Here is an 11921-nt window from a genome sequence, read left to right on the forward strand (position 1 = left end):
ATAAATGAAGAAGGATCCGGGTGTGTTAATACAGGACTGTAATCCCAGAACTGGGAAGGCTGAGTCAAGAGGATCACAAGTTTGGGGCCAGCCTGGGGTACAAAGCCACTGTCTCAAAAACAAAAACAAACAAAAAGCTAGCTCATAAAGAGGGAATGGTGGCCGGGCGATGGTGGCACACGCCTTTAATCCCAGCACTCGGAAGGCAGAGGCAGGTGGATCTCTGTGAATTCGAGACCAGACTGGTCTAGAAGAGCTAGTTCCAGGACAGACTCCAAAGCTACAGAGAAACCCTGTCTCGAGAAAACAAAGAAATTAAGAAAAAAAGAGAGAGAGCGTGGTGATACACAACTGGTGTATATAACATGGTGATGGTAACACTAGGGAAATGCGGTAGGATGAAGAGGTCCACAGTCATCCTTGGCTACACAGTGAGCTCCAGGCCAGTCTGGAACTTCACGAGATTCTGTTTTCAAACAACAAAACAAAACTATCATACTTTTTGAATGATAGTTCCTTGTGTATCTCATTATGTTGTTTCTAGGTTCTTTGTGTCTCGAACAATGAATCAGACAAGGCACAGAATAGAAATAGTGAAAGTGTGCATTCATTTAAAAAGAAAATGTGTAGAATACACTCCCCAGAATGGGAACAGGCCTGAGCAAGACCCAAGATCCTAAGGCCTAAGACCCAAGGTCCCCATGTCCTTTTGGAGTGTTCTTTTTATGAACTCGGGTAGAGGGATTCCCCAGATGAAAACTGGGAAGCCCCCCTACCATGACTGAAAGATGGACTTAGTTTTAAATAGCTTTGGATCATCTTTAAGTTGGTAGGTCGGGTTGTATGTTCTATATCTTTACGCATATGTCCCCTCATGCTTATACAGGGGACAGTAAGCAGGACTTTTCCTTTAATAGTCCAGTTTAAGGGAAAACTTTGTCTCACAGCTCTTACAACCAAAACTGGTTGACAATGGGATTGTTTATCTGCCCTTCTGCCATGAAATGCCTGACCCCAAATTATCTAAAGGGAGGAGATGTCCGGTGCTGCCCCCAGGGGAAAGAAACCAAGGGAAGGTGCCTACCGGTCATCAGCCAGGCCCTACGTCCACCTACGTCAACAGAATCTATAGATGCTGTGCTGGTTAGTTTTCAGCACCTTGACACGAACGAGGGTCATTTGGGAAGAGGGAACATCATCAGATCGATCCATGGGTAAGTCTATGAGGCGTTTTCTTGATTGATGATTGACGTTGGGGAGTCTATGCTGCTATGGAGATGCAATCCTTAGGAAGGTGGTCCTGGCTTGTAGGAGGAAGCAGGCCAGTAAGCAGTGCTTCTCCATGGTCTCTGCTTCACTTCCTGCCCTGCTTGAGCCCCTGCCTTGGCTTCCTTCAATGACAGACTGTGAAAAAGATATGTGAGCCAAATAAACCGTTTCCTCCCCAAGCTGCTTTGAATTGGGATTTTTTTTCACAGCAATTAAAAGTGAAGATGTTTTTCTTCTTCCTACTTTTCTGCATTTACTGAATTTTCCCTTCACTTTAGGTTAAATATATGTGTGTGTGCATGTGTGTGGGGGGGGGGGTGGGGTGGAGTATGCAGACGTAGTGCAGCTGAGGACAGAGAAGTGGTTAAGAGCAGCCAGTACTCTTAACTGCCAGCCATCTCTCCAGCCCTACAGATTTTCTTTAATGAAGACAGACAGACAGTCAGACAGATAGATAATTTAACTGATGAAAGGATAACTTAAATAATAGAAAAAAATAGTGTTTGAATACAGGTTGGTATAAATATGTGGTCCAGGAACTGGTGAAGATGCTGAAGTGTCTGTTAGTGTGTTTTCTGGCTTAGTGAAATGGGCTTTGGGTCTCAGTTCCCTATCAAGAAGAGGAGGAAGAGGAAGGCCCACTGTGGGTGAGGGAGAATGCGCACCTGCTCTCAGAAGGCCCACTGTGGGTGAGGGAGCATGCGCACCTGCTCTCAGAAGGCCCACTGTGGGTGAGGGAGCATGCACACCTGCTCTCAGAAGGCCCGCGGTCAATGAGTGAGCGCCCACTCTAGCCCACACGTGTCTGTACTGAAAGTTTAGCTTCCTGGTCTAAGCTCAACAGGTGGCCATGAGGGGCCACACTGGAATGCATACACACCCTGCTGCCTCTGTGGCCTTCAGTTCAGTCAGATTACTTTGTGACTAATCCCACTTCCTTGTTTACCTCAGTTACTAGTATGATAAAAGAAAGTGCAGTGGGCATGGTGGTGAATACCTGTGGGCTCAGTACCTGGAAGGCAGAGGTCTAGATTCTGAGGCCAACTGAACATGCTAAATTTAACTAGAACTTTACTTTCTCAAAAACTTTCAACCTGGGGCCTGTGCAATGGCTCATTGGATAAAATGTTTGGCAAATAAACCTGAAGTCCTGACTCGTGTTTCCTGAGTCACGTCAAGGTCAAAAAAGAAAAAGAACTCCACAAAGTTGTTCTCTGGCCTCCGCGTGCACATCATGGTGTGTGCCCCCTCACATCATAAATGCACACACATAATAATAATAACAATAAATAATAATAATACACAACTTTTGCCTCCAGCTAGTTGGCTGATTTAAAAACATATTTTCCCATTAACTCTTTATCTAATACAACAAATTAATTGGCTAAAAAAACATTAAAACTCTAAAAAGTGAGCAATGAACTCATAAGTCATTCACAGAAGAGAAAGAGTATATGCAGCCAACATTCTACAAAATAAACATAGTTATAATCTAAAAAGTACAGCTGAAATGAATAAAATATAGATTTTTCAGTTATAAAAATTACAAAAATAATGAAAATCCAATGTGTAAGAAGTTGGATAAACTGACGAATAGCAATCTTGTTTGTACATTTATAAGTTGGTACAATTCTTCTGGATAAAAGTTTGATAGTATCAAAAACTAAATGACTTCATCTTGAATAGGCATACCCTCACCTGTATTCCTACTTTAAAAGGTGCAGGAAGATCAGGAATTCAAGACCAGCCTCAGCTAAATAATGAGTTTGAGGCTAGCCCAGGCTACATGAGACCCAAACAAACAAACCCACAAATCCATCTCTTTAAATCACCTATTTGGGCTGGAGAAGATGGACCAGAGAGTAAGAGTGGGTACTGCTCTTCCAGAGGAGCTCAGTTCAGTTACCAGTGTCCAGTTAACAACTTCTCATTACTCCAACCACAAGACATATGACGTCCTCTTCTTGATTTTGAGGGTACCTGCACTAATGTAAGCATGAACCCCCCCATACACATGTACAAATAATTAAAATTAGAAAAACCAGTGATTTGTTTTTGAGATAACTATCCAGGGTACATAAAAACTCTAATCAAAAATTGTTTACAGAGAAGCCATGTAGCCCTGCCGGAGACAGATGCCAAAACTTTACCTGGTAAGCCACAGCCTCGTGGCACTACACAGATTAATGAGGATGGGTTAAATTAATATGTAACAGTTAGCCAATAAGAAGCTAGAGCTAATAGGCCAAGCAGTGTTTTAAATAATATAGTTTCTGTGTAATTATTTCAGGTCTGAGCTGCCAGGAACAAACAAGCAACCTCTTAGTACAAATTGGCGCTCCAACATGTGCTTACTAAATCCACATAAAACCTGAGAGAGCTTTAAAAAGAATTCTAGAAACACACAAAAACACAGGATTTAACACAGCTTCTTGCTGTTTGCTGGCAGCGTGCCACAGCTCTTTTAAGAGAGGACTTCCTGATTCAGCAGCAGCAGGAAAAAAGCTGCACAGTTTCAAAATGGCAGCTTCCTGGGCCACACTGCCAGCACGAACTCTGGCTCTTTCAGGAGACCAAGCATTTAAAAGGGGTCTGTGAGCAGAGTGCTACAACTTGCTTAAAGGAGACAGACCCATTGTGTACCTAAAAATGGGGCCTAAAAATGGGGCAACAAACATGCCTCTGGTATGTTGGACTGGGCTGAGCAAGCAGGCAGGGCTGCATATTCCCTAGCCACACCCACTTAGTATAAAAAACAGTTCTGGTCAGAAAAGGATTACAGATATGCAATAAAATACCTCTAAATGAGACACAACGTGTTTTAAAAATGTATATAGGCTTGGGGGGGAGAGAGAAAAGAGTATAAAGAGTTATAAAAGTAAATGGTTTATAAAAAATAAAATAAAGTGTTTAAAGAGGGCTGGAGAGATGGCTCAGTGGTTAAGAGCATTACCTGCTCTTCCAAAGGTCCTGAGTTCAATTCCTGGCAACCACATGGTGGCTCACAACCATCTGTAGTGAGGTCTGGTGCCCTCTTCTCGCTTGCAGACACACACACAGACAGAATATTGTATGCATAATAAATAAATAAATATTTAAAATAAATAAAGTCTTTAAAGAGACAGAGTATAGACAGTCATAGATTAAAGAAATAAAGAAAATAAGCCACATAAAGATAGAATATACACAGAGTCTAGATTATGTATATCATTGTGTTTTCTTTGAATTTTTTGACTGTTAAAGATCCACATAAAGAGAGACATTTCATTGTATGGACTGCTAAGGTAAACCAACATAAAGGTATCTTGATTCCAAAATTTGAGTCTAAGGATATGATGCTTTGGAAAAGAGATTTTTCTTTTGTTTCCACAGAGGATGAGAACCTGTGGAATCTTTCCAGACTAATGTTGTTGTTTTTTTTTTGTTTTTTTTTGTTTTTTCGAGACAGGGTTTCTCTGTGGCTTTGGAGCCTCTCCTGGAACTAGCTCTGTAGACCAGGCTGGTCTCGAACTCACAGAGATCCGCCTACCTCTGCCTCCCGAGTGCTGGGATTAAAGGCGTGCGCCACCACCGCCCGGCAGACTAATGTTGTTTGATAGACCAAGATCCCCTGAAAAATTACCATGAACACCCCCAAAAATTACTTCACCCAACAGAAAGCAGGAAGCAGTTTGGAGAGAACTATACCCAAACTTCTTAAATAATTTTTATAAACCCAAACTTCTTAAATAAATGTTTATAAACATTTGTTTACATTTAAAGGTGCATATGCTATAGAGATTTGCATTGGTATGGATCTTGCTTTATTGATACAAATTTACGGTCAATTTTGTTATATGTATATTTCTGCTCTTGGTTAAGGCATTGTGGTTGTCCAGCTTATTTAAAATGTAATATATAATTAAGAAATATAGGTTAATAGATAACCATCTATAAGGGTTAAACTCATAGTCACGTTAGTTAAGTTTTCTAGATATATAGAAATATATTTCAATTAGATAGATATTTTTTAAATCTTTCAGAGACCTTCAGAATAAGGCATTTAAAATGTTTTAAGAAGTTAGGACTTTTCATGACATGAAACATATCTGCTCCTGGCAGCACCAGTTACTTAAAGAGGAAGATGGGCATCAAAGAGGCTCCTTATGAAGTTTGATAGCCATTTGGGCAAGAAACTGATCCTGCCTGGGCTGCTTGATGTTATGCTGTGTGAACTAGACATGCAGGACCCACAGAATTCAGGCTGCTGAATTTGCCTAAAGGTGAGTCAATCCTTCAGGATTCCTGCTTCATGAAAGACACTGCCAAATATTCTGTAGGACACAGAAGAAAGTAACTGACAAATTGCCAATATAGGCAAAACTGTCTTTGAGATTTCCTGCTTCACGGAAAAGTCTGCTGGATACTTGGAACTGTGGGCTGAAGATGGGTGCTCCAATGATACAGAGGAACCTTGGGTGACTGTCCAGGCAGTGAGATGTCTCTGTCAATTCTAGAGTTTTGGGAGTTGCTTACAATGTACTTCCTGTTTACTTAGGTAATATATCCTTCTGGAGTCTTTGATGGAGTTGAAGAGTAAATAGTTATAGTTTTCCTTAGTTATGATAAAAGATAAAGTATATGTAAGTATTGTAACTGTAATTCCTGCTTGATAACTGTTTTGTATATGTAATTTTACTATGTTAAAATTAAAACCGTCCCTTTTATTTAAACAGAAAAGGGGAGGTGATATGGGATTCCCCTCTGTATGCTGTGAATACCACTGGTTAATAAAGAAACTGTCTTAGACCTGTGCAAGCCAGAATAGGGTAGGCGGGGAGAACTAAACTGAATGCTGGGAGTAAGAAGGCAGAGTCAGGCAGAAGCCATGTAACCTCGCCAGAGACAGACACCAGAACTTTACCCAGTAAGCCACAGCCTTGTGGTTATATGCAGATTAATGGATATGGGTTAAATTAATATGTAAGAGCTAGCCAATAAGAAGCTAGAGTTAATAGGCCAAGCAGTATTTTAAATAATATTTAAAAATTGTTTACAAAGATGGATATCATGAATGTAATGAATGGAAACCAGAACAACCATAGATACAATTAAAACATTACCTAGTTAGCAAAATTCATAAAGTCCATAGCAAGCATCATATCTTACTGGGGATAGTGTGGCTATCCTGGAAATACAGACACCTTGAAGCATAGTATTGCACTTTACAGTGATTCAGGGGGGGGGGGGAGTAATGAGTGCATGGATACTACCGCACGCATGTGAGGGCAGAGGACAACATTCAGGGATGAATTCTCTTCTTCCACCGTAGTTTCCAAGGACTGAATGAAAAGTCATCAGGCTTGGACAGTGAATGCTTTTACCAGCTGTGCCGTCTTGTCAGTCCTAGACTATAAATTTTTAATAATGGCTGTACTTGGGAAATGACAGAAATTTGTCTTCAAGCTCTTACAACCACAAGCTCAATTACCTGCCTCCTAGCAATGGGTACATTGGTGCCCGGTTCAAAGCTATAATCAGCGAATTGCTGTGAGCATTTCTGTACAAATCTTTGCATGAATGTATGGTTCCACTTCTCTGAAGCACAATTTGTAGGATGGTTGTTTGGATGTATGTTTAGTTCTCTAAAGCACAATTTGTAGGATGGTTGTTTGGATGTATGTTTAGTTCTCTGAAGCACAATTTGTAGGATGGTTGTTTGGATGTATGTTTAGTTCTCTGAAGCACAATTTGTAGGATGGTTGTTTGGATGTATGTTTAGTTTTATAAGAAACAACCAAACTTTTTTCTGAAAGGATTATGACAGTCTTTGTACTTCTAGAAATATATGAGGTTTCTATTTTGCGTCTAATTTTAGATACATTGATATGAGTCAAAGCTGAAAGAAGAACTTCATGAATATTATCTTTCTCCTGATCATGCCCACACATGCTCAGTTCCCACTCTATCGCAGCCTCACCACAGGCAATTTATGCTGTTTGTTTTTTAATGCTTTTTAAATTTCACGATATTTTATTTTTTTATTATTTATTTATTTAGTTTTGTTTTTTTTTTTTTGAAACAGGTTTCTCTGTAGCTTTTGGTGCCTGTCCTGGAAATAGCTCTTGTAGACCAGGATGGCCTCAAACTCACAAAGATCCACCTGCTTATGCCTCCCGAGTGCTGGGATTAAAGGTGTGCGCCACCACCACCTGGCTTAAATATCACAATATTTTAAATTTTTTATATATAATTAAAATTATACATATATATATATATATATATAATACGCACACATATACATCCCATTTTTATTCTGATGTATTTGGAGATATTTCTACCTTGATATGTGGAATGGCTTCTTGTTTTCTCTTCTTTCTTTTTTCCCCCTTCCTTTTTTGTTTTACTTAGAACTTTTACTATATAGATGAGCCAGAGTGGACTTAACCATTCCCCTAGTAATGGGCACTAGGGTTGTTTGTGCTTAGCAGGCTGAGACTGACAGGCTAGTGGAAGAATTCACCAAGACAGAAGGCAAAAATAGGGAATATATAAGATATATAGTAGGTCTGTTACACAGAGGCACCCTGTCTCAAAAAAACAAAAGGAAAAATAAAACAAAAACATAGAAAGATACATGGTAGCTACAGCCACAGCAGGACAGAATAAATTGTCTTGCTAGAGAGTTTTTCTATAGAGCTACTTTTATGAGGCATGGTTCTGGGCAGGTGATCAGGCAGTGTTTTTATGTCACGGTGCTCACCTGTGTGGGGCTCTATTGGAGTGTGGTGGTGTAGATGTCCCTGAGGCTCAGGTATTTGAACAGTTGATTCCTTGGTGACGCTGTCTGAGGAGACTGTGGACCATTTATGAGGTTCAGGTTTGCTGCAGGAACTAGGAGACTGGGGACTGGCTTTGAGTGTTTATAGCCTAACTGTGCTTCCAGTTCACCCTCTCTGTTTTGGGTTTGCAGGTGGAGATGTGACCTGTGAGCTTCCTCCTCCAGCCATCCACCACCCATAATGGGTCACATTATAGACTCTAACCTTCTGGATTGTAAGTCAAAATACACTCTTCCATGGTTGTTTATGGTCATGATATTTTATCACAGGAACAAAAAAATAATGAATGCATTTAGTTTCCATTCCTGTTACTGTCAGAAAATACCCAGACAAAGCCAGGTGTGGTGGTGCCTGCCTTTAAGTGCTTGGGAAGCAACGGCAGATCTCTGTTAATCTGAGACCAGCCTGGTGTACATAGGGAGTTCCAGGTTAGACAGGGCTACAGCGTAAAACCCTCCTCAAAACAACACCAAAACAAACAAATTCTAACAAAAGCAATTTAAGAAAGGGTGTGTGTGTGTGTGTGTGTGTGTGTGTGAGAGAGAGAGAGAGAGAGAGAGAGAGAGAAAGAGAGAGAGAGACAGACAGACAGACAGACCACATGGCCCACAGTTCCAGGTTATATAGCCCACCATGGCGAAAGAGTCAGGGTGTAACTTGAAGGAGTTGGCCACATTGTACCCGCAGTTAAGAATCAAAGATGGAAGAATCTAGGTTGACATTCAGCTCACTTCCTGCATTTTATACAGGCCAGGGTTCCTGACACTAGGAATGGTCCTATCCACACTTAAGATGGGTCTTCCCACATCCATTAACACAGTCCACATAATCAATCTCCTATAGAGCCATACCATCTCCCTGGGGACTCTAGATCCCATCAGGGTGACAATTCACAGTAACCATCCATCAGAGGGTTGTATCTAGAAGACTAGAGGAGCAGCTTGTCTGTTGGTTGAGGAATAATGTTTGCTTGTTTGTTTTGTTTTTGGTTTTTTTTTTTCCAAGACAGCCAGGAATACATTTTACAGCGTGAGACATTTTTTTCTCTTGGAATTGGCTTTGGAAAGACATCATGAGTTACTAGGGGGTCATATGAGTGACGGTCTGAGGCTGTTGGCTAAAGCGTAAATTCTTCTACAGTAGCATCATGATGTCCCAAGACAGCTTAGAACTTGTTAAGGACCATACTTGGAATGAAGAACAGCCTTGCTCAGATCATATCTTGTCCTGGGGCAGAAACAGCCTCATCCCTAGGCTATAAAAGTTCAGCACAGCCATTTGTCCCAGATGCCAGATAGCATCCAGGGCTTCCTGCACTTTCCTGTTGTAAAGGATGCTCTCAGAGTGGGCATGGGCTTGGTGTTTATAAGTGTGTGATGGCTGTTCTTGGTTGTTAGTGTCACTGCAGCTGGAATTAAAATGGTGGGGGGCACACCTGTGATGGATTTTTGCTTAATTTAAAATAGGAAGATCAGCCTTTAATCTGGAGGTGGGAAACACACCTATAATCTGGGACACACCTTCTGCTGGAAGCATATATAAGGACATGGAAGAAGGGAAGCTTTGGCTCTTTGCTGTTTTGCTCTCACCTTGCTAGCAAGTCCATTCCCTCAGTGGCATTAGAACCTACTTCTAGGATTCCAGCGTCTACTGAAGACCAACTGAGACATCCAGCCTCTCAGACTGAACAGCTATTAGATTCTTGGGCTTTTCATTCACAGCCAGCCATTGTTGGATTAGGTGGACTGCAGCCTGTAAGTCATTCTAATAAATACAAAAAATTAATTATATACATACATACATATATATATATATATATACACACGCAAGCACACACACACACACACACACACATATATACACGAATAAAATCATTCTATAAGTTTTGTTACTTTGGAGAACCCTATATAGATAAGCTTTCAGAAATGATTTGTTTGGCTAAAAGCTTTGTGTGCACTGATCTTGAGAAAAAAAAAAAAAACCTCAGGTGGTTTCTTCTCCAATACAGCAATTTGGTGCCCATTTCCTGCAGCCTTGCACCAATAGAAGATATTTCCTTTTTTTTTTTAATTAATATTTTCCAGCCACTGGTGAGAAATACTGCCATTTTGTTTGTTCAAAGTTCTGTTTTGTTGTTGTAGTTTTTGTTGAAACAGGATCTTGTTGGTCTAGAACTTAAAACTCACCGCGTAGACCAGACTGCTTTAACCTTGAGACAGTCCTCATTATCTCTGCATTCCAAAGGCCTGTGTCTCAAAGTTTTAACTTGAGTTTTTCTTTGTAAAGATAAGGTTGACTTTTTTCATATTACCAAGACCTATTTGTATGTCTTTTGCTGTGAACTCTACTAATTTCTTTACTGACTAGTGAAATTGGTTCTTGTCGGCTTCTGGAAGGTTTCGGAATACTGAAGAAATTAACCCTTTGTGTTATATGTTTCACTGTTCATCATAGGCCCTTTGGTTTTGCTTAGGGTGATTTCTCCATGCAACATTAAAAAAATGTTTTATTGAGTGTGTGTGTGTTTGCACGTGCATGTACTTGCTCCATGGGGCCTGTGTGGAGGATAGAAAACAACTTTTGTGGTCTGTTCTCTCTCACCCTTGGGTTCTAGGGATTCCCAGGCTTGAGTGGTAAGCGGTTTTATCTGTTAATCTGCTCACCGCCCTGCCAGTCAGTGTTTTTCATAGGGATTGTTTCTGGCTTTTGAGAAAGATATTCTTTACTCCACATTTAAAATTGCTCTATGTTTTCTTCTTTTTATTTCCACAATTAAAACTTGTATGCCTTTTTTTTTTAAATTTGGAATTTATCCTGGTACATGAGTTAGAGATACAATTTATACTGTTTCTATAGTTACATTTTGATCCTAGTACTATTTATTTAACAATCCTTCTTTACCCCAGCTAGCCATGCCCGAGAAAAGCCCGGCATGGTGGCACGCGTCCTTCATCCAGGACTTAGGAGGCAAAGCAGGCAAATCTCCGAGTCTGTGGAGTCTAAGTAGTGCCAGCTGCCAGGCTAGCAGCCAAGACACTGGTGGAGATTTAGGCAAATAGTTAAGATCCAAAGTATAACACCCAGTGATTTGAAATACTTCATCAAATCTCAACTTCTCCAAATTGTTTGAGTATATGTCTGTTTTTTTTTTTTTAAAACTACATTTCATTGGTTTGTTTATCTATGCACTGGTGAGCTTTATTGACTGCAGCCTTTAAATATGTTTTCATATCTGGTAGGAAGTTAACTAGCTCCCCACATCCCTATTTTTGTTTGTTTTGTGTTGTTTTCTTTCTTTCTTTTTTGAGACAGGGTTTTTGTTTCTCTGTGTAATAATCCTGTGTGTCCTGGAACTTGCTTTGTAGACTAGGCTGGCCTGGAACTCACAGAAATACACTTGCCTCTGCTCGGGAATGCTGGGATTAAAGGCATTCACCCACATGCCCGGCTCTTTATTCTCATACATTTCCCGGCATGTATTCTTTCTGTTGGCTTTTCTGCTATGTAAACATAGTGTGGTTTGGGGCTTGCCCTAAGTGCTTGGTGTTTCCTAGCTCTTGTGACAGACACAAGCTTAATAAGGTAACAATCTTGGGGTGGCAGTGGAATGGAGATAGGAGTTCAAAAAGAAAAGGGGGTGGAGTGTGGAGACACCGCAGTGGTTGCCGGGCGGTGGTGGCGCACGCCTTTAATCCCAGCACTCGGGAGGCAGAGCCAGGCGGATCTCTGTGAGTTCGAGACCAGCCTGGTCTACAAGAGCTAGATCCAGGACAGGCTCCAAAACCACAGAGAAACCCTGTCTCGAAAAACCAAAAAAAAAAAAAAAAAAAA

This window comes from Microtus oregoni, unplaced genomic scaffold (assembly GCF_018167655.1).
Source record: "Microtus oregoni isolate MIOR12 unplaced genomic scaffold, Mior012 000007F_ref0000211, whole genome shotgun sequence".
NCBI lineage: Eukaryota > Metazoa > Chordata > Mammalia > Rodentia > Cricetidae > Microtus > Microtus oregoni.